The sequence below is a fragment of the Mustela putorius genome, unplaced genomic scaffold, assembly GCF_011764305.1.
Source record: "Mustela putorius furo isolate JIRA1106 unplaced genomic scaffold, ASM1176430v1.1 tig00000382_pilon_pilon_pilon, whole genome shotgun sequence".
In the NCBI taxonomy this organism is placed as follows: domain Eukaryota; kingdom Metazoa; phylum Chordata; class Mammalia; order Carnivora; family Mustelidae; genus Mustela; species Mustela putorius.
Genome location: NW_025421367.1, coordinates 547,889 through 569,021, shown reverse-complemented (window position 1 = coordinate 569,021; position 21,133 = coordinate 547,889). Strand labels below are relative to the sequence as shown.

The 21,133-nt window shown below is 34.1% G+C and overlaps 1 protein-coding gene across 2 annotated transcripts in view; it reads left to right on the top strand.

Moving 5' to 3' along the window:
• The window catches only part of CCSER1 (coiled-coil serine rich protein 1), a 907,623-nt gene that overhangs the window by 643,478 nt on the left and 243,012 nt on the right, over positions 1–21,133 (top strand). The window lies entirely within an intron of this gene.

Here is a 21,133-nt window from a genome sequence, read left to right as displayed (position 1 = left end):
TTATAGTTGGTATTTTCAGGGTGCTTTAAAATGTGACATCATAAACATCTTAAATTAAACTTTTATAATCTGAAAACATATTTGGTAGGTAACAAGAATAGCAATGTGTATTCCTTTTCTAAGTATGTGTTTCAGCTTGTATATCAACAATATTTTGCAATAAAATTCACTGAGTTTAATAAAAAGTGATCCGTAAGATAAGAATGAAAAAGAGGAATGAGAAAGGAATTTTAGAGTTCTTAACAATGCCAATAAAATGAAGAAATATTACACAGTAAGAGAGCCTGACTCATTATCAAGGTAAAAAAAACAAATCCTAGTCAATAGTTCTTTATGATGTCAGAGTTGACTACATTAACAATGATATATTACATAATTATCTGATACAATTAAATGACAAAACAGATTTTATAGACCATCAAGCTTCTGAGAGTTCTTAACATATTAGTGAGAGAGCAGACAAATTTAGGGCATGGACTTCACTGAGAATTATTTAACCTCTTGTTAATAAGGATGTTAGCTGAAGGCATGGAAAAGAAAACTTTCAGAAATGATAGGAAGTCTTTTTAATAAATAATATTTAGATATATATATATTTAAATAAAAGTTTGTGTTTATTGTATAGGTAGAATATATTTAACTTTTTGTGTATTAGAAATAGAACTCTCCCACGAGAATGAAGATTTAGGGATTTCATGAATTTACTTCAAGATATTTAATGCATTGGTATAGATTTAGACCAAAAATCTAAACATAATAGCTTAAAGTAAGAATGCTCAATCAGAATCAATATAAAAGTTACTTAAAGTAAGTTATTTTTAACTTTAACTTGGGCTGTTTGTGACATAAAGCAGAGAAATATTTTTCCCACTTACGAGAGAGTTTGATTCTTTTTCTCAGCTATTAAGTGAAGGTCATGTTAGAGACTGCAGTGTAATTTTATTGCTAGTATAAAACTAGCAATATTGCCTTCTTGTTCCTAAAATAAATCTGAGAGATTTATCATAAACATTTGTGGTGAAGTGTGTAGCCTTGTGTTTTGGTAAGGGGGAAGGGGTTTACAGGTATTTTCTGGTAAATGATTATTAATCTTATAAATGGCTATAGAAATTTTATAAATGGTTTCACAATATGGATGAAAAGTGTGCCCTATATGATTTCAGGAATTGAAGAAAATGGGTTTGGTATTTATTAATTGATTGAACAAAACAGTTTTAAAGTTGAAGTTAGCTGAAAAGTAAAAATAACTTTTTTGGACCTAAAGACTGTAAATATTAAACTGTAATTGCCCTAATTAGGATCAGTACGCCATGCTTTGCATTTACTATTGTGTTGTACCAGTAGTTTAAATGCCTATTACTTTGTCAAACATGAATGTGTATGGATAATTACTTTAGAAAAGGTAAACTGTCAGTAATTTATGATTCTAAACTTTATAATTTCTACTTTTTTACTCTTCCCTTTGGAACTTTCATTCATTTTGTAGCTGATCTGAGTAAAAAAGCATCAGATACAGCTTTTTACACTGTATTTCCTTAAAAGCATAGTTGTACTTAAAAGGTCATACTTTAAATGAATAACCCCAAAATAAGATTTCAGCCAAAAAGCTTATGAACTGTCTGCAAATAAATATACTCTAAAAACATCCCTCATTAAAATGCAGAAAAGTAAGAACAAATAAAAATACTTACAATGTTTGTCTTCATATTCTGTTTACCACATAACATTGATACTTGTCAGAATATAGTGAAAGCTGTTTGTTATCTTAGTCACCACAAGTTTCTAAGCTAAAGAGTAAAGGAATGCACTGACTGTGAAGCATTTAAAAAAATAATAAAACTGACTAAAAGCCATCTGCATTTCCCATAAGTCAACAATTCTAAAAATGTCAGTTGTAAAACTCCTTTCTGAAAGATGTGTTGTTTTGTTTGTTTTCTATGGATCTGAATCCTAATTTAGTAACTTCAGGTTCAGATGTTTACATTTTACACACTTTACAACATCAGTTAGCACATTCTTACTTGTCTCTTAAACATTGTGTTTTTAGATGAAAGTTAATTGGGAGAAGTTCCAGTTGAGGAGAACTCTGTACAGAGATTAACATTTGAGAAACATCTAGCAAGCTTTAAAGTCAGTTTGTGTTTCTAACCCCTGTAGTTCTACACATTAACATATTCAACAAATTCAAAATACAAATATGAAATGAAAGCATAGCTATAAAGATAACAGAATGAACCTTGAGTTACTTCAGTTTTGTCATTTGATGTAAACATGGGCAGTATTTTTATTTAAGATGTAAACATATGGAGTAAGAACTGCAAGATAAATATTTTAAGGGGAAAACATAGATCTTAGTTCATACATTATTTTGCTGAATTTAGTAGCTAATTCTGAACTTCTTAATTTTAAATTGTGTGTTTCATTTTAATGTTTTAAAACTAATGCACTCACCAAAATTTGCTTTGAGGCATGATTTAATGGTTACCTAAATTATACCTTTTGCAGAATCTTGATAAACAAATATTATGTTTATTAAAACTTACTACTTCTTGGTTTGATCACATTTTAATTAGCCGAGTTCCTTTTCTGACCATCACTAAATCTCATTTTATGTCATGATTATTTAAAGTAGGCTTTTCTTCTAGAAATGGGGTTTTACAAATGATCTCTGTTCTAGGTAGCTATATGGTAGGTACGTAACTGAGTTTTGAACACTTCTTCCTCCTGCCATGTAAATACTAACTTGAAACACAGATAACATACTAGTTAAAATAAATATATATATCTTTGTGTGTTATTAAACCTCTTTTCTCACTGAAAGCAAATACTGAAAACTATTACTTGAATGCAAGTAAACATATAAACAATCATTTTTCTCCAGCCTCTTAAAATCCCATTTACTTTATTTAAATGTAAACCAAGCTCTCAGCTCACTTGTTAATATTTGAATAGCGAAGTATGGAGCTGCATAAAAGGCACTTGTAGAACTGATGAATTTTGAAAAATTGAAGGCAATTGAAGAACTGAAAGTAAAGCATTATGTATAATCAGGTTACTCTGCATAATAAAGGGGGAGCTAAAAATAAGACTCTAAGAAATACATACAGCTAAACAGCACTTTATCAAGAATCTGAAGAGAATAATTTTGATTTCGTTTAAAACATATTCAGGATTCAAATTGAATAAAATTGTATGTCCTTGAAGCTTTAATAACAGAATAATTCCTGCTTGATAAGAGAAACATTCTTTTTGCATGAAAATCATATCCTGAATCCATCTTAAAAGTAATTCCCCACTTGCTCTACATTCTATTATAACTCAGGCTATTATTTCATACTAGTCATTTTAAGATAGAATATTACAGGCCCGTGGATGATTTGCATAAGAACAGACAGCTGTAAGTGCTTTCAAATCCTCTTTCTTTCCCATATTTAGGAAACATTAAGAACAGAAAAGAAATAGATTAGGTATACTTAAACATTATTAAAGTGTCAGGCTACTTTCCTTTTTTTTTTTAGGTGAATTAATTGTATATATCCAGAAAAGGCTTATCGCAGCAGTAACTACATTCTTCCTCAGGTCTGTGAGACAGATGTATAGTACAAATGAGGCAATATCCTGTGATAGATAATGGGGATTAGCCTCCAGTTCCTTACGCACTCCAGTTCCCTGATGAATAGCTGAAAAAAAGATACAATCTTTAATATTCTACTGCACTTGCTTTGGCAATAGTACATACTTGTTTAAGTCTTTATCATGAAGTATTGTCATATTGTAGTATGGCATGGATATAAGGAAATAATTGTGCTATAATTTAAATGCTAGTATGAAGGTGTTTTATACCTTTAAGACATAAATATGCTTTAAACGTGACAGGCAGCCATATTATGGCCAAATTAAGTACAAAGAAATTAATTCATCTCTAAAGTTGGGTATTTTGTGTTTTTTTTATTTATACGGTATGTCATATAATTTAGTGGTTTCTCTGCATTTTTACTTCTTTTCTCATACCAATCAAGATTTCAGGGTGTAAAATAACCTACCAGATAAAACTATTTAAGTAATCAACAGGACTTAAAAATACCCAAAGACTTAGAATTAGGGAAAAGACTTAGAATTTAGAGGGGCATGGGTTGGAGGTTGGGGGATTACAAATCGTGGATTACTGGGGGAGATTACATGTAAAAGACTACATATGTTGTATGTGTGTACACTGTAATGCTGGATGCGTTGTACGCCCACCTTAAAAGACCACCAGAGACCCAAGTCAAAGCCAAATAGCAAGGGTCATTTATTGCGAGTTCAAACCCGGACCTCCACGCACTCGTTGCGGGTGATGCTGAGAGGTCCCAAGCAGAGTAAGTGCAGGGTTTTTATAAGCAGGTACAAATAAGGTTTTGGGTGGGGTACAGACAAGTTAAAAAATCATACCTGGTATTGGTTGATTGGTGTTGGGAGCCCACGCGCGCATTAAGCAAGCATTGGAACAGAAGCGAAAGTAGCTAGTTAGCCCTCGCGTTGAGCAAGCACTTTTACAGAAGCAGAAGTAGATGGTTGATAACACTTTCCAGTGAAAACAAGTTTCGGGGTAAACCAGTTTCGGGTGGGGTGAGGTTTGTCCAGGCCTTTCAACACATTTATATGTGTACATGTATATGTGTATATGTATAAATATTATAAATATAAATTACACTTACATTTATAAATATAAAACATTATAACATAATGTTCTACCTCATGGTAGATTATCTTTACATATTTGAAAGCCAGGTTGAGCTAGGGACTTCGAAGCAAGGGTTAACAAGTTGAGTAGTCTCTGTTCAGGAGCCAACATTCATATGAGGAGGCAGGAATAAACAGTTAATTTTAATAACAGCCATTATTTACTGAGCTCTTATTCTTTGGCAAGTGCTCTGGTGAATGCTTTTCATTTATTATTGATTTTTACTTTTCATAGTAAAATCAAGAAGTATGTATTACTTCTGGTTCATCTATAATGAAGCAGATATTTGGAGGGATTAACTGATTTGTTCAAGTATGCATAGTAAGTGATGGAGTTAGGATTTGCAGCAAAGTCAGCCTGATTCCATGAACATATATTTTTCTCATAACACACCAAAATTTATTAATTACAAAGCACTGAGGTTTGTTTTATACAGTAAGATGTCATAGTTTTCCTTTGCTATAGATCAGTGTCATAATAAAAACAATAACTCTTGTTTATTGATTGATTAGCCTGGTGGTACCAGTCAGGCTTGGGTGATCAGGGCAGTGGATTGAATGATACAATCTAAACTGAGATTAGAGCAGTCACCTGCAAGCAACTTCTCACAGTCTTAGAGATGAGTACAGTGGCTTTCCTCAGGGCTTGGGACATCACAGGCACATTTAATGTCATACCTCTTGAAGCTGAGTGAGGACACTATCGAAGTCCATTTTTAAAAAGTACTTGTAAAATCATGATCTGACATTATCAGAGCGATGAAGAGATTAAGAAAGAAAAATCTATTTTACCTAAAACCTAAGAAAATAAATGTTTTTTTGATTATCTTAAATATCTCTATCTTCATTCCGCATGTGAATGCAGTATTTCTATATAAACACATGTGTATTTCATATTGTCAGATATAGTCTGAAGGAATTGTCAAAAGTGAGGAAACCCAGTAATCCAGACGAACATCAGAAACTATCTGATAACAACTGACAGTTATTTTACTGATTTGAACAAAACATGAATGCATGGGCTAGAAGTGTTTTTTAATAATTTAGAAACATCTCAGTTCCCAACTATTTGAGCTATAACTAGGACTATTTTTAAGTTCTATAAGGAATGGAAAGGAGAGTTCTGTAGGGGAGAAAAACATTTACCTTCTTCCTTCTAGGTTCTTTGGCTGTCATAATAATTGACATAAAACAGATTAATAAGCAAATGTAATTTCCTGTGTTGGGGAGCCTCACATAGACACTAGAGGCTCAAAGGCCATCAATAAAGGCTTACATGCCATGATGAGCTAATGAAAAGGGGGTAGGGATCCAGGGCTTTAAAGGGTTGGAAAACCATTCACAGGAATGAAAGATCAAATTTTTTAAGAGATTTTATTTATTTGAGAAAGAGAGAGAGAGTGAGAGAGAGAGAACACAAGCCAAGGGGAGTGGTAGAGGGAGAAGCAGACTCTCTACTGAATAGGGAACCTAATGCTGGCCGCTATCCCAGGTCCTTGGGATCATGACCTGAGCTGAAGGCAGACACTTAGCTGACTGAGCGACACAGGCATCCCAAGAGCAAATGTTTGGTAAACAAATGTTTGTCATGTCATGCAGAGAAGTCTTTCATTGTCTATATAAAATTATATAGAGAGATAAACTGTAATTATCTTTGGTACTGGGTTTCTTCCTGGTAGAGGCTTTCTATCTCAATTCTTTCAGAGAGTTAAATAAGAGGTAAAAAGCTCTACATAAATGTTAGGCCTTAATTTCCTTCACCTCAAACAGTCAACATGCCAAAGTGACACATTCTAGGGCCGCCTGCCTTGAGCCCCATCAATTCAAAATTAAAACGGGCATCATTCCAACAAGAAGCTTGAGCCTAAGTATACTTCCCATGTGTTTCCCTATTCCATTCAAGTGTAGCTTTACCTTGTCTTGGTACATTTTGCGCTCTCATTGATGAGCACCTTAATGATGAGGCGTTGTCATCCTCTGTTCTCAGCATGCAGCCACGTGGGCATTCAGTAAATGTTTAAAGTGAATAAAATTTGTATCCTAGTTCCTGCTACAACATTTGTTAAGGAAACCTTTAGAGAATAAAACAAGATGACGTCGCATTATGAAGTTATAAAATTTGGGCGAGGAAAGAATGAAATAAAAGAGGGAAGGAGTAGTGTTGGGTTTCATTGTATAATTTAATGGAGGGAATTCTAGGGAGCAAATAAGCCAGTGGTGGAAACATGAAGCAGGGAATTGAAATACAAGATAGGGGCCACAGTAAACAATGAAGATAAAATGGCAGAGGAAAATAGAACTATTAAAGTATCTGAAAACTAGGAACTGAAATAAATTATAGAAACATAAGGAAAGGACAAAGTCAAAATTATAATCTAAAATATTCTAGGGGTGCCTGAGTGGCTTAGTTGGGTGAGTGTGGACCCTTAGTTTTGGCTTGGGTTATAGTGTTGTGTCTTAGGTGGTGTGGGGCTCCATGCTCAGTGTGGAGTCTGCTTCTTCCTCTCCCTGCCCCTGCTTCCATGCACGTATTTCCTCCCTCAAATGAATTCATAAATAAATCATTTTTTAAAAAATTAAGATATTCTAGGGGCGCCTGGGTGGCTCAATGGTTAAAGCCTCTGCCTTCGGCTCGGGTCATGATCCTAGGGTTCTGGGATCGAGCCCCACATCGGGCTCTCTGCTCCAAGGGGAGCCTGCTTCCCCCGCTCTCTGCCTGCCTCTCTGCCTACTTGTGATCTCTCTCTGTCAAATAAATAAATAAAATCTTTTTAAAAAATTAAGATACTCTAAAAATCAAAGAAACCAAAATAAATCAGCATTCAGCAAAACAAAATTTTTTTACAAGTTTAGGGCATCCTTAAGTAATCTGCTTCTCATTTTCACAAGAAAACCTTTTGATGAAATAGTACAATTAGATGGTTGTCTTAAGCTAATTGTTTTAGAAAAAATGGTTTGTAATGTGAACAATTACTAAAAGAAACTAGGTATGGGTAGAAAGTTAAGATAATGGAAAAAGAACTGCAAAAGACTTACGTATAAATGGAAGAGTAAAATTTTAAAATGACAAATATATTTATGATCTATATTTGTGAAAGTACTAAAGGAGAAGTATCAGGCAAATAAGCATCCGTATCATGTGTCATTATTAATGCTAGGTAATTTGCTTATGTGTCTCACATCACACTCAGTTATATCTTTTTTAAAAAATATTATATAATTGAAGCTGACACTTAAAGGTGATAAATACTTTGGTCAAAGTTACAGAACTATAAGATGTCATTTAAAATATCTATGCATATGCAAATTAAACTTGAATACATTTGTTACAGAGAAGCAAAAAGTATGCCACTGTAATGTTCTTAAATCTGATGATTTCTCACCGTGGCATGCATATGCTGGTGGAATGTCAGGCTAAGAGTAACAAAGAAGAGACCATGCCAAGCCAGGGATTACAGGGGTTTCTGAGGTATTGGAGTTCATGGAACTGGGTTGTTTTGGAATGGGAACCCCTTAAAGTTCTTATAATTCCCCAGACACAATAGGCAGTTCTCCTTTTATTAAATTCTCAGTTCCCAGTGCATTCTGCAGCTCTTTGTTTATTCATTCAACAGCTGGCCAAAAGTAACTTAATTCAGTATTTAAAGGCTCCCAGGGTTTAAGGCTGGTGTAACTACCCTTCCTTTTCCTTTTCTTCCAGTTGCATAATTTTTATCAATTGTTCTTGATCTGTGAGCAAAATGGTTTGGTAGCAACTGATACTAAATAACTATTAAAATGATAAGAATTTTTGGCGTTTCACAGACCTGTACCCCTGGGGATAAAAATATATTATATGTTTATAGAAAATTTTTAAAAAATTATGGGAATTTTAATAAGAAACGAAATAGCACAAAACACATCTAACATGAGCATAATAAATGTCTTATCCACATAAGCTCCTCTTCTCATTGTTCTGTTTAGTTTTTATTCATTTATTCATCCTGTATTACATTTATAATTCCCAACTACTCTGAATTATGTGGGTTTTATTGTCATTCTCAGTGCATTAGCAAACAGGAAAACTAAAGTTTAGCACAAATTAATGAACTTTCCTATCAAACTAATGAGCAGCAGAAGAGAAACTGAGGGATGCTTTGGGTCCTGCCTTTGCTTATGACTGACTTCTTTAGGCTGGACATGCAAAGAGATGCCAAAGTTTGGAAGGAGGGAGGTTGGATAGAATCAACGGAAAATATATTTGCTTATTGATTTTTACTTCCTAGCTAATTTGACCTTTTCAATTAAAATAGGCACTCTTCATAGTTCTGTCGTTTTGTACACGATGTCTTGAACTACATAGCCTATCTTGTTATATACAATCCATCATTTAAAGAAACTGCATCATTATATAAATTTCCATGAATGGGTGTCTATATATATTTTTTTCTCATCGTGAACTTTGTCACAATAGGCATATTTGTTTTAGCACAAAGTCAAGCTGCTAAAAAAATGACACTGTGCCTGTTATATTGCTCAAGATTGGCTACATAATTTGAGTTGTCTCCAGTACGCTGCAAAAGGCAAACACTTTGCAAGTTTAATGTCATCCATTTGATGTAACTGAACTTAAAACTGAGTGAATAACACTCAATTCATCCTTGAAACTTCATGAACACAACTGCCATTATATCATAGCAAACAGTGTTTCTTAAGGAAGTCTTACTGTTTGTGTATGTAGTAGAGGTACTTTTTACATAAAACTATAATCTTGACTAAATACTAGGTAAACTTTATTTTAGAGTAAATTTTAGAAATTTTTTTTAAAATAAAAGTTATCTAGTGGAAGAAGAGGAAAAAACTGTGTTACCCATTATTCCACTCCCTCAACATAATTCTTTTGGATATATTCATGTGTTTCTCCTCCTGCTTTTTTCATATAGGTGAAATGGAAATGTGCAAATGAGTAGCATGTCCTTCACATTAGTTACATGTATTCAGCTAAAGCTATAGGTATGGATAAACATCTGATAATAAAAACTGTGATAATTTTTTTCTCAGCCATAGTAAATGAACAAACTTTGTTTTTTAAAAATGAAGCTTCACTGTTTAGTCATGTGTAATAATTTGATTCTTAGAAAACTACATCACCTAAACATGTTCATTGCTTTTGAGTTCTTTTTCTTTTCACTGTTTCTTCTCTTAGTGCATATACTAATATGGCTACTAGAGGGCACTATCTTAGAGATCTATAAAGAACAAAATTACTTTCTGAAACATGTCATATCTGTCATTACGCAAATGAACAGTATTCCTCTTGTCACTTCCAGAATCTGCAAATATTTTCACTATTATTTTTCATTTTCACTATTTTAATTTTATTCAAAACATTTAACTTCTAAAAATTTACCCCAAAGGGCACTGATAAGGCCAGTCTTTTCCAAAGCTTTATAGATTTGTCCTTTAAGATAGAACAAAATAATGTGTACCTGAGTGAAATATTATAGAACAAAGGACTGTAACTTATTTATTGTGTTTTTCCATAGATAATATATTAAATTTACTGTCTGTAAATAAGACAGTTTCTGTTTATGAACGAGAAAGTCCCTACCACTGATAAAACTAAATACATTTTATTCTATCCATACTGCTTCATTGAGGAAACAGGAAAATGTTATGTGCTTATTGTAGCCTTGAAGACAACAAATGCTTTATTCAGTGCTTTTTCAATAATCCAAGGGTTCAATTCCCCTCTCTTTAACACAAGGACAGTATAGTCTCTGAAGTTATGGAGACTACTAATACCCATTCATTATGCCTACTTCTTGGGACTTTTTTTTTTTTGGCAATAAGAAAAGATGATAAAGAATTCATACATCCCTATAAAGACATTTCATCCAGTGCCCAGTATTAAAAACCAGTACATGAAATAGTGCATGAGCTGTAACTGGTCAAATATTTTAAATGAATAAATGAATATATTATTCTAAGCAGACAGAATACCTCAACTGAATCCTAATTCCTCTTTCAATAAGCTATATATGCAACTCTAATGCAACTCTAAATGAATTTTTACATATTTTCATAATTCAAGGGACATCCTCTCTAGGATCCATGTAAGTCAGCTCTCATGGAATTCACACCTATTTCCCTTCCTAATATTCACAGGGTGATTATTAATAATCAGAGTAAACTTGAAAGTGAATAATTTATTTCTTGTTAGCCATGAACATGTTGAAGTCCTTAAACTTTCATATAGGATTCTCAAAGTATAAGTTGAATATTAGTAACTCAGTAAGCTGAATTCTGAATACTAAATATGTTGATGTTAGATGCTATTTGAATTAATAGTTTCACTATGATCTTTATTTTACTGTTAGATTCTTAAGTTAATTACAGTGCAGAGAAAAAAAAAAGTTAATTCCATTCTGGAAGTATCAGTGAATTGCTTTTAGGCATTTATATTCAGTGCAAATTAAAAACTGTGTATCTGTTAAACATATATCATTTTTTTAACTGCTTCTGATATTTATTTTAAACTACCATTTTCATTTCTACCTACCAACATATATTCTTAGTATTTTAATTTTACATTTTTCCAAGCTAATGCAATCAATTACAGCTTTGTATTTAAACTTCTAAATGCTATGGTATTAGACATATTTGCCACTTCACGTTTAAGGCCTCTTTTATGGTGTGAAGTATTTATTATCTTGGAGTCGTGAGACTACCCATGAGACTAATCCCAGCTCAGTGATATGCTTAGAATCCTGTGTGTTGATACATGAAACTTGTCCCCTGAGCATATTTTATTTAAATCTGTTTGTAAGAGATTTTCTTTTCTTTCTCCATACATCATTGATAACATCTAATGCTTTGTCAGCAGCACCTGGAACTCTCATCAACAATGACAGCTTAGGAAAACTGGATTTTCCCAGAGAGACCCATCTAACTAGAATATTGTTTTAATTTTGCCAAGTTGAAACAGATTATACTAGATCGTTTTAATTGTATGCAAGACATCTGGGAGAATTTTGCTGGAGTCTAGAGAATCCTATGCCATTGTGAAATGTTTGCTTTATTACAGGCAACACAAGGTCTGGGAGATAATGGTGCGTGTTTCCTAATTTTCTAGCAACTCCACTTTACTGAATTAAAGCCTAGAATGCAATAATAGAGATTTTGCCTTTTAAAACTGGTATTCTTCTATATGACTTAAGGATATTATAGGATTCAGGGCAAACATTCCCATTTTGGTTGTGTTTCCAACATTTGGAGATGATTAAACATCTGTTCTGACCTGGAGTGAGATTACTGATATTGTTACATGTGCAGATTGGATGAAACTATTGCATAGAAGGTCAATATAAAGTTGACAAATAAAATTTCATCCATCCTCATCCATGCCCCTCTTTTCCTTACCTTTATGATATTGAACAAAAACACGATCAGTAAGCACACCGAACGGAAATTTAAATCAAGCTAACCTTTGAGTCCATCATCCTGATGGAGAATTATTTAGTCAAATGTCAGAAACTGCAAAAAAGTTGTTTGTAACTCAGGTAAGCAGACGTATTCCACTGAGCCTACTCAATTCAAAAACCCTGCCGTGTGGGTCCTCTTACCTTCATGGCCCTCTCTCGCTTACTCTTAGATTTCCTGGCAGAAAACCTAACCCTTTTAGTCTGTCAAAATTTAAATAAGGATTTCTACATTTTAACGTAGTAATGTTATATAGGGTATGCATATACATATAGGAAAATAGTATCAGCTAATATATTTTTTAAAGATTCTTTTTATTTATTTGACAGAGATCACAAGTAGGCAGAGAAGCAGGCAGAGAGAGAGGAGGAAGCAGCCTCCCTGCTGAGCAGAGAGCCCGATGCAGGACTCCATCCCAGGACCCCGGGAACATGACCTGAGCTGAAGGCAGAGGCTATAACCCACTGAGCCACCCAGGCAACCCCAGCTAATATATTTTTTAAAATTTAAGAATATGAGCAATTTTATAGTTAATGAGGTCTCATGGAATATTTTCATTATTAGAATAGAATGCTGGGGCGCCTGGGTGGCTCAGTGGATTAAGCCGCTGCCTTCGGCTCAGGTCATGATCTCAGGGTTCTGGGATCGAGTCCCGCATCGGGCTCTCTGCTCAGCAGGGAGCCTGCTTCCCTCTCTCTTTCTTTCTCTGTCTACTTGTGATTTCTCTCTGTCAAATAAATAAATCTTTAAAAAAAAAAAAAGAATAGAATGCTATAAACTTTCTGATATAATTAAAGTTTTCAGTTGCCCAGTAATTAAATTACTAAAATATATAAATTAAATGAGCTATTTTCTATTTTTAAATATATATTCAAATATAGTTTATATAACTGCTTAATGATTTTCATCCTGTTAATCACCAAGTGTCTTGTGTATCTTCTGTATTTTCTAAGTGCTTTGAAAAATGTTATTATCTTTGTTCAAGAAGTCTGTAATGTAGATGATGATTCTAAAAATGCAAATATAAGCAATTAATATCACCTACATTAGAATTATTGGTTAAACTTATAACACACCTTACAACAAACAAACATGAGTGAGCTTTTCATATAGCTTCCAACTTACAGGTTCTGAAACCACTAAAATCCTAACATGGGGTAGGGCATGGACCTGTGCCCTCTGTATACCTTAGATCTTGTCTGGAATTCTATAACCAAAGACCATAGACTGGGTGGCTTATAAGCAGCAGCCATGTATTTCTCACACTCCTGGAGGCTGGAAGTCTGAGACTGGGGAGCCTGTATGGTTCAGTTTGGGTAAGAGCTGTCTTGAAGTTGTAGATTGCTGGCTTCTGGTCATGTCGGCACATGACTGAAAGAGAGCAAACTGGCTCTCTGGCCTGCATATATAAGGCACTAATCCCATTCATGAGGATTCTCCCTACATTATTTAATTACCTCCCAAGTACCCCCCCCATACCATCACTAAACTTGCCGCAAGCTCATTGCTGCATCATATGGAACAAGGCCCAAAAGTGGGACCACAAGGAGAGATGACTTGATTTTAAAAAAGCTGACCCTATGTTGTCAAAAAAAAAAAAAAAAGCTGACCCTAAGCCCTAGTCCAAGTAATTTCACATAGACTAGGAAGAAGAAGAGAAAGTCTATATGATAAATTGCATTTGTTTCAAAAGAGAGGCTATTATAAAGAAGATATGGTATATATACACAATGGAATACTATGCAGCCATCAAAAGAAATGAAATCTTGCCATTTGCGATGATGTGGATCGAACTAGAGGGTATCATGCTTAGCGAAATAAGTCAGTCGGAGAAAGACAACTATCATATGATCTCCCTGATAAGAGGAAGTGGAGATGCAACATGGGGAGTTAAGGGGGTAGGAGAAGAATGGATGAAACAAGATGGGATTGGGAGGGAGACAAACCATAAGTGACTCTTGATCTCACAAAACAAACTGAGGGTTGCTGGGGGGGAGGGGTTTGGGAGAGGGCGGTGGGGTTATGGACACTGGGGAGGGTATGTGCTGTGGTGAGTGCTGTGAAGTGTGTAAACCTGGCGATTCACAGACCTCTAACCCTGGGGATAAAAATACATTATATGTTTGTAAAAAATAAAAAATTTAAAAATAAATAAATAAAAATAATAAAGAGAGAGGCAGTTGGAAGGGCTGGAATACCCCATATTTCATCCTTTGCCTAATCTCACTGATTAGGTAAGACATTTCTTTTCTGTTGTTGAAGCATGGGTAAGGAGGATGGAACAAATACTCAAATTCTTCCTCCATTCTCTCAAAAGGTTAGAAATTCACACTTTAAAACAGGAATACTAGAAGAGAAAGAAAGTATATGTAAAAGACTGATACATGAATTGTCTCTATTCTTGTATCTTACAGCCATTAGTCAATACTGTGATCTTTGAGTTGGTGGCTTGAATTAAAATTAATTTTAATAAATTAATTATATAATACAATATAGCAAATTATAGAAGTATAGTAATACTATGTATTATATAATCCATATAAAATGTGACCTATTCTATAAGGCATCATTTTGATTTCTGCCGCTTTAGTACCTTGAGATTTATTATTCTATTCAATGTGCTATTAAAATGAGCATCATTTATTTAGTAGAGGAGAGAATCCTTGATTTTACTAGAGAGAAAAAATTTAAATTCATCCCACAAATATCTAATATTTAAAATGCATGTGGGTGGAGAAGAATGAGGAGAAAAGGTTGTATCTTAATTTAGAATTAGGAGACAAAATAACCATTTTCTATTATAAAAGAGGTTGACTCTATAACATTAATTTCACCATGGGAAATCTGTAATCTTCATTTTAGAGAAATTAATTGGTGGCAGTACTATTTATGAAGTGCTGTGCACTCAGATCTTTGAAGAACTTTTCTGTGATTAGCCTAACATGTCTAGCCTGAAGTGTTTGACATTTTTCTAGCTTTGTGATTTTATCCTCCCACTTAGTATCTGATGAACTGAAGTAGACTGCTCTGAATTTCAGCAAACTCGGGAGTAAGGTTTTATGAGTATTAAAAATAGTAATTTAAAATGTCAATATTTTAAAAAGAAAATGTCAATATTCCAAGTGTATCATAGTTCCTGTATTTTATGGTTTCACTTACTATAGTGCTTATGTGTATAACTTGAAACAAATCCACAAAGTGACAACAGTATATTGCAGAAAGCCTCCTCCTCCTCCATGAGAGCCATAAAGCCACTCACAGCGTTTCTGTTTCGTTTTGTTTTGTTTTTAAGTAGTTATTACCTCTTTGCAAGACACTGAGTTTCCATGGAAGTTGTGGCATTTCTTATCGGAGAGCAAATTCTTCTTTCGGTTGATGAAATGGTATCTGGATCAGTGAGGAAAACAAAAACAAAAACAAAAAATCAGCCCCTTTAAAAAAAAGCATTTAAAACTGACAAATAGTACCAAAACACCATGTAATTGGTACATAAGTTGGATTACCTGATTCCGTATGGCACTAAAACACCATGCCCTAGCTCTGTCCTGTTTGAGCATTTTACATGTATTCTAAAGACATTAGTTCAGTAGCTAGAGTCAGTTGTCGCTAAATGATGTATTTCATCCTCTTTGGAAGATAAGATCAGTGTCTAAAAACCTCTGTAGCTAATGACATGTGCCTTCTCAAAAATAACCTTTATTATATATGTTTGTGATTTAGTTAGGTCCTTCCTAAGACCATAAATCAGGAATGTGATTGGGGGCAAGGGTGGGAACAAACCTAAAATTCAATGCTTAACAAAGAAAATATTTCTCCCTGTATTCCCTGACATAGACTGAGTCAGGATGCATTTTGTACTAGAACTACTTATGATCTAAATTTTATTCTTTACCCAGGTTTCTGGCTGCTCTTAGAATTTTAAAAGAGGGATTGAGTTTTAGTATAACACAAGTAATAACTGTATTATCCCTATTTTGAGGGCTGTCCTGGTACTCTAGAAATATGTCTGGCTTTTATTTGTCTTCACAATACCAAAAACTCCTAAGTAGAAAGAATATGGTTTATTATATAGTCTTCCTATGGTCCTTCCTAGGACTTCCCCAGTGAATGAGAATTTGGGCAGGACTCACAAATGGGAATTTCCTGTATTTAATCTACATGACTGCTGTTTTTTGTTTTTGTTTTTGTTTTGTATTTCCTCTCTCCTGAATGTTGGCTTATTTAATAGTTTCTCTTTTTCCCCCATTAAAAGGTAAACCTTGGCATTAGTGAATGACCAGTAAATGGTAATTACTCCACTGCACTAGCCTTCATTGGACTAATTTTGTTAGTACAGTTTATTTTTTCTCCCCAGCTGCTGTTCAAAACATTTTTAAACTATATTTTAAAAGTCAAATTTTATCTTGTTTATCAAAAAGATGCAAAGATTAATAGCATCATTAAAACTCTTGGTATTTTTCTCTTCCAGGAGCAAGTTAGACAAGAGGTTTAGGGTGTTTTCAATTAGCAAATTCTAATTAGCAGAAGTTAGAATTTGCAAAATTCTTATTTCTTGATTCCATTAGCTCTTTGGCTAAGTGGAGTCATCTCTTTGCTTATTGGGATTCAATTGGTCTTTGCAAGAGGAATAAATAGGAAACTAGCAGGAACATGGGATCAAAGTAGGCACAAAAATGATGACCCCAGGGATGAACCAACATTTGGATTATTATTAGGTAGGAAACCAGTTTATCTTAGGTGAACATTAGGGTCTGAAAGGGGAGGAGGAGGAGCACTGGGGTGCTGACTACAGTGTGTTTTGGATGTACAGAGAAAGGAGACTGTTTGGTCCCAGGTTTCTGACTATTCAAGGGAACCATCAGGAAATGAAGCAGGAAATAGCAAGGGGGAAAATGGCCCCTACAGGAAAGAGACACACAGGAGGGGCCCTGCCTGCTGATAGGGTTAGGGTGGGGATTCTTACAGGATTAGTGCTCAAAGGAAATGGGTCATTCAGAGAAACCCCATGTGTAGTGTGACTACATTCTGGTTTATCTAAAACAGGCCTGATCACAAAGTCATTATACCATCTTTATTAATACTACCCTTTTCTATGTCCAAAAATGTAAGAGTTTTCATAATAATTTATATGCTCATTTTTTATAATGCCCATGAAATGTGTATGTGGTACCTTCTGCCTAATAAGCTATGAAATTACTTGTGTCTTCAAAAAAAAAAAAAAATGATATCCTGAAGTAAGAATAAGATTTTAGGTTGGGTGAATATCTAAAGACTATTTTTAGACTTCCTAAATTCAAGGTCATGGTATCCCTTAAAAAGTGAGCACAGGTTTATAATTGTGAGTCCTTTGGAGCAGTACCAGACACTTTAACTCCAGTTCTCCACTATTTATTATTTGTATGACCTTGGGCATATCACGTTTGATGCAACCTCTTATTTCCTCAGTTTCTTATCTGTGGTCTAGAGGTAAAAATGGTACCTAATTCATATAGTTGTGGTGCAGATTACATAAGTCAAAAAAAAAAAGGGGGGGAGTGGGGTACTTAAACAGTGTGGATATTTTTTGCAAAGTGATCCTCCTCTGGTTCTGGAAATTTGCTGTCTACAGATTCTTAGGTGTTCTTTGATCTGCTGGATTAAAGTTTGTCCAAACGTTAAAGGATAAATTGGTAAAAGGCCTGACTTGTTTATTACCAGTGTTGTCTAAAACTATTTAAAGCATACTTCAGATGTAGAGTTTATTAACCTGCATTCATATTTTGAGGGTTTTTTAAATATCATTTTGCTTTTGATATTATAGAACATGATTTAAAATTTAAGATTTTATCCATTCCTAATGATCTTCTTTTTGTCATGACATCAAAATATTTTCTAGAGGACTATTTTTATAATGTGGAACTTCTCTCATTATATCTAGTATAAAACCATTTTTTTCCAATCTTACCTATATTTTTCATCTTTTGCTAGTTTTTCCATATGCCCTTTGTTGTGTATATGGCCAAGCTACTTGGTACAATTTTTTTAAACAAGTCTTTAAAGTTTTCTTGACAATATGAATTTATTTCAGGAGATTGCACATCATATCCATCTCTCTAGAAATCTGTGTTTTACATTTTTTAATCTTATAATAATTATTGCAGTCTACAGGAAAGCTTAACTACATGATGAGTCTAATAGCATTGTCTGGTTTCTTAAAGCTTAAAGGCAGTGGTACAAAAATATATTTATTTAATTTGTTTAGTACTCTAAGCCTAGCCAAACCTTTAAAGATTTTTGTGAATTTTTAAGCATCCTATGACCTCATATATTATTACATAGTAGATGTCCTCTAGGGTATTGTTATATAGCATGTCACCATCCCAATCTCCTTTCAATATGTTATGTATTGGGAGAGAGAGACAGATGTAGCAACTGTATTTTACTAAACTAACATTATACTTCAGAGTTCTCAAAGGATGCTTAGCCATGCATGTTAAAAAATACTTTTTAAACCTAGAGCAAACATTCTTCCCCCAATTCATATGGTTACTACCTTCAGTTCTTCAAAAATTTACTCAAATGTCACTTTCTCAAATTACCCTACTCTATCCTATTAAAAATTGCAATCTGACCCCCACATCATAGGCTCTGTTCCCATTACTCTGCTCTTTTTCCACAGCATCATTACCTTCTAATATTCAATAAGTTTACCTATTTATATGTTTGTAGTAACTTCCTGCCTATCCCTGCCAAAATGGAAGTGCCGGGAAAGAGAGATTTATTTCATTCACCAATGTCTACCTAGTTTCTAGGTAAGGGGGTCAACAAACTTTTTCTGGGAGATGAACTTTTAAAGGTCAGATAGTAAATATTTAGGACCATATAGAATGTTTCTTAACTACACTGTGGCCTGTACATAGCTCTAGATAATAAATAAGTGATGGGTGTCGCTATGTTATAGTAAATGATATTTACCAAAACAGATTCTAGGCCAGATTTGGCTATGGTTGGTTGATAATGTCAGGCACCATAGTAAGTGCATAATAAGTATTTGTTCTGATGCATCGAAACTGAACATCTTTAAAATGTGAATATAAATAACCTAACAAGTTTTTGTTTAACCTCATTCATAAGCAACAGAATTATTTCTTTGACATTTTGCAAGATTGTAATTTCTATAGTGTGTAATATTCTTATTTCATTGGTGTAAGAGTTTCCTATTTTGTTTTAAGATTTATTTGTTTGGGAGAAAGAGAGTACATGGTAAGGTGGGGCAGAGGGAGAGGGAGAGAGAGAATCTCAAGCAGACTTCCTGCTGAGAGCTGAGCCCCATGCAGGGTGCTGTCCCGCAACCCCGAGATCATAACCTGAGCTGAAATTCCCAGTCAGAGCTTAAGCAGCTGAGCCCCCCGGGCACCCTGATCATTTCCTATTTCTTGAATTAGAGATAAATTTGAAATCGTATCAGTAGACATGCAGCTGTTCTTTCCTCACCCTGGAATACATTTCTAAGAAGCAACACACAGTTTAGAATTGTTAGTGTCGTACTTCTGTAAGTCTCTTTAAAGGTGTTATTTATGAGTGTTATTGATCATAAGTGTTCAACATGAAAAAAATGAAGGGCAGTAGCTTTGTCTAATCATAGTAGAAGACCATGAGTTTATTCTACAACAAACTGGAAGGTGACTCAATCACACAAAAAAGGAGAATTAGTTCATCATCTCATATATAAATGTCTTTTGAAATTCATTGGATCATTATTTCTGATAACCTTCAGAGGACTTTATTTAATTGTCCATGAGCTTTAAGGTGACACGTGCTCATTCTGAATAGGGTTTTGTGCGTTTGTGTATAAACCCTTCAGAAGAAGGGTGAATTTGTCTATCTTAAAGCAAAACATCAATTATACCCAGGGCCGGTGTGAAATGTTTAGGTATATCCTCCATCCTCACAGGATCTATTTGCTATTTTGGAATAGAATTATTTATTTTTTTAATGGAAGCCTGTTTTAACATTGTTATTGGGACTTTCCAGTTAGAGAAGTTAATTTGGCATTTAGATTATATCAAGATGCAGACTAACATTTAGTCAGTTGCCTTCATAAGATTATCCAGAATACCTGACCAAAGCATGTACATTTTTTTTAAGATTTTATTTATTTATTTATTTGATAGAGATCACAAGTAGGCAGAGAAGCAGGCCGAGAGAGAGGAGGAAGCTACTGCTGAGTAGCGAGCCCGATGCGGGGCTCCATCCCAGGACCCTGGGATCATGACCTGAGCTGAAGGCAGAGGCTTTAACCCATTTTGCCACCCAGGCACCCCAACATGTACATTTTGGACCTGCTAAAGCTTTTAAGTTTTAAGTTTAAGAAATAAGTAAAAAATACAAAGTAAAATGTTCAGAAGTAAGTCAATGTGATCAGACCTGAGATGAAGGAATTGATTATTTTCTACCCCAACAAAAAAAGAAATGTTTATTAGCTCTGTTTTCTTAGGTAGTTGCAGGAGGGAGTCTTTTATCACGAATAATATTATATTAAATTAGGTAGTTTGTTTTGACAAAAAATGTGACTTTTATTATATTTACATTTAAGTAAATTCTGACAAGATGTGTTTAGTATAATAAGTTTTATTTTGGTTTAACCTTCTCTGACAAGGTATCTTTATTTTGAAACTTTTTCCCACATTTGTAACCTATGACTTAATTCTTAATATTTTCTTAACTACTATTACAGATGCATTATTTATTCATTTGTTTAATCATTTATTATTTACCTGTACTTAATGAATGTTTACTTTATGTCAGGACCTTATTTCTATATCTAAACAACAATAGTCTTGTGGGGAACTGTGTGTGTATGTTTGTGAGCACGCGCACGCACACTTATTTCAATTCAGTGTAAGGAATGCTGCCAGATACATACACACACACACACACACACACACACACACACATAAATTTAGTATAT